This window comes from Magnolia sinica, chromosome 11 (assembly GCF_029962835.1).
Source record: "Magnolia sinica isolate HGM2019 chromosome 11, MsV1, whole genome shotgun sequence".
Lineage (NCBI taxonomy): Eukaryota > Viridiplantae > Streptophyta > Magnoliopsida > Magnoliales > Magnoliaceae > Magnolia > Magnolia sinica.
In genome coordinates, this window is record NC_080583.1 from 54,311,205 (window position 1) to 54,314,320 (window position 3,116).

At 37.5% G+C, this 3,116-nt stretch overlaps 1 long non-coding RNA gene across 2 annotated transcripts; it reads left to right on the plus strand.

The window, feature by feature from the left end:
- Positions 1–2,001: 2,001 nt before the first annotated feature.
- On the plus strand, positions 2,002–3,116 carry LOC131219153 (uncharacterized). 2 transcript variants are annotated; one of them, XR_009158019.1, is made up of 3 exons: positions 2,002–2,081; positions 2,210–2,349; positions 2,714–3,116. It is a non-coding gene; the product is annotated as an uncharacterized LOC131219153 (long non-coding RNA). The 2 variants fall into 2 exon arrangements; XR_009158018.1 differs by having other exon boundaries at positions 2,741–3,116.

Consider the following 3,116-nt stretch of genomic DNA (forward strand, 5'->3'; position numbering starts at 1 on the left):
GTCTCTGTGTCTAGAAAGAGTTTTCGATCCTAATCACTGTTTAACCAGGTTGCGTAAATATTACAACTGCATGATCAAGCAGTTGTATCATAGGCTTACAATGATTGATACCCACGTGACACCGAATAGCCAATTACAACGGATGAGAATCTCAAGTCCTTGGAACGGGCTTTCAAAATGAGGCTGGTTCCTCTGCAACTGCAAGTCCTCATAGAATTAAGTTTACTACAAGTACTTCTCGTGGGGCCTAAGGGGTCTATATGACATCCAACCAATCCATCAGGGTGGCCCACCATGAAAGTTGGACAATCCCAAAAATAAGATACAACCAGTGACGACCACATGAAGTTGGAGGTTTTTGGATGGCTGTCCATTGTTTTCATGATATGGCTATCATGCTGCGTATAGGCCATTTAATCTGAGTGGATTTGCCTCATTTTTTTGTCCATGCCCTCAAATGAGCTGGAAAAACAGATGGAAATGTTGGATTTCTTACAAACATCAAGGTGGGCCCCACATACAGTCAAGGTGAGAGTTGGTATGGTAATAATCATTTGTAAAGCAAGGACAATTTTGTCCATTCCAAAATACAAAAACCAATTTGTAGGTGGTTTAATGACTAACCGTTTGAACTATAAACCAGTTTTAATAAATAATTTAAAAGTAAGAGATTTTTGATTCATAGCCAAAAAGGTAGGCCGCCTTACGGAAAAAAAAAATCTCAAAAAGGTTATTTCCCTCTTTTTCAAACACTAATAATTATTTATAATTACTAATTTCCCACCATTTATAGTGGAAAAATGTAAAATCAAACATGCCCTTAATGTTTGAAAGTACTATAACAGTTGTAGGGTATTGGTGAGTCTGAGTTGTTAAGTTTTGACAGGCCGAGTTGAATCAATTGAGTTGACCTGAGTCTTCAACGATTCATGACCGGGTCATGACCAAATTGAGTTTTTTTTTTCCCCTATTAGAGCATGGAAGAAATCTGATCTGAGAGGAGCTGAGGTTTTCAAGTTTTTACAAACAGAGAAAACAAAAGATGTTGTAGAAAGAGAGAAGCTGACCAGGAGAACGACGAAATGATTATGGTCCGGTAGCGGCCCAAATAGGAGTCTGCGATGAATGCTCCCAGCAACGGAAGTAAGGTGGCTACACCATTCCAAATGTTCACATTCTTAGCTGCAGACACAGTCGACTCGTTCAAGACAATGGTTAGATACATGATCAGATTTGTTGAGATGCCAGTGTATGTGAATCTCTGAGCAACTTCGACTCCTGCAACATGAAAGGAAGAATTCAGATTAGTTAGTCAATGACTATAATCCATGGATGGGACCCACAAGGTGGACAGTGTGGATCTGCAATCTGATCTGCCGGCGATCATGGTTTTGGCAGAAAATTCCACATATACTTATCAAGGGTGTCACAATGGAGAAGGTTTACATTACCGATTATGTAAATGGAAGATCTCCATCCTCCAGTGGGCCGTGTTTCTGCCGTTTGGTCCACCTGACATCGATCCTCAAGACTACTTAGAAGAGGAGATGTTTGGGAGCCATCCATTTACTCACCTTGTTATGAAAGTGATTCATCAACTTAAATGATTCTTGTACTGATGGTGTGCATCTCCAGTGTATTTGAGCTCCTTCAGTTTTCTGTATCTAAGCTCTTGCTTCTGATATGTACTTCATGCAATCACCAGAAGAGTGATGCTATAAACCGAAGTTTAAAAACTTAGAAACTTGATTTGACTCTATGTTCACCCATTTTGGGAAACGAAATAGTGTTTCTCAGGAAACTTTATTTCTAGGAAGCAGCCGTGAAAAGGATATGCAGTTTTGTTGTTTGGTTTTTCAACTTATCTTCAAAGCTGTTGTTTGGCACACACACACAATAAAAAAAAATAAAAAAATAAAATAAAAATAAAAAATTAAAAAAATTAAAAAAAAAATCCATGAAGAAACATTTACTAATGGTTATCAGCATGTGTTAATACATTTCACATGTATGGGACGGTTGCACATGTGGCATACACAACATATTTGGGGCGCTTGAAATTGAATTGTGGCACATGTGAGGTATCTCATCGTTGAAGTTCTGATTATTATTCAAATTCATGGCTTGGTATTTATTTCCATATCAGTTGTTTCTTGTTTAGATATAATCTGAATCCATCTTAGATAATAACAGAATGATGTTTTCCCAGCTCATTCCTTCAGGTTGTACCACTACATCTTCCTCTGGGTGACACATCAACAGAACACTGCCAGACATGAAAAGAAAATATGGATGCAGCTTGCATACTCTTAAGTTCCATGTGTTGAGTATTAATACGATGCTCGACAGGTACAACACATTGCTCAACAATCTGTTTTTGCTATGAATGAATTCTTTTTTATGGTTTTTTTTTTTTTTTTATACCATTTTTTTGGATTTCTTTCATGAGTTTTAATAGGCAATTGCTTTTCTTGGGACCTTTTTTTCTACCTTGTTTCATTTACTTCATAGATACTATTTTTTGTTTCTTGGGATCTTTTATTGTGATAGAAGTTCTAAAGCTTTTCTTATAAGAATATTTTAGAATAGAAAAATAGAAATGATGGGCCCTTAATCCATTTTCTACAGCTTGATTCCAAGGATTTGCCCACCTTTTCTTTTTTAGAATAGAAAAATAGAAAGCAATTGCTGTCTTACGGTTTGATTATTTCAGCTACACGTCTATCTTGCTCTCCTGCAGTTCAGTTATTTAAGGATTGGCTTACCCCCTGTGCCTCATCTCAAGATAGGGAATTGTTGTTGCATGGTTGAACTCTGATGTTCTCTCTTCCTTGCGATCACATGGCTGTGAGCTGAAGATACTTGTGACTGCCTCTATGTAAAAGATTGTAATTTGGAAGGCAGTGTTTGGGCGTCCCTGTATGTTATGCCAAAAGTATGTCTGATGGTCATACGGCGATCAACATGGATCCCCTTAAGTGAAGGTAGTGATGTATTGCACTGATTGTGGAACTATTGGGGCCATGATTCTCAGTTGCCAAGTAAGTTATAACATCGTTTATGTTTAGCTATCTTCTTAGTTTAAAATGCGAAGTGTGATGATGAGCTTTTGCTTC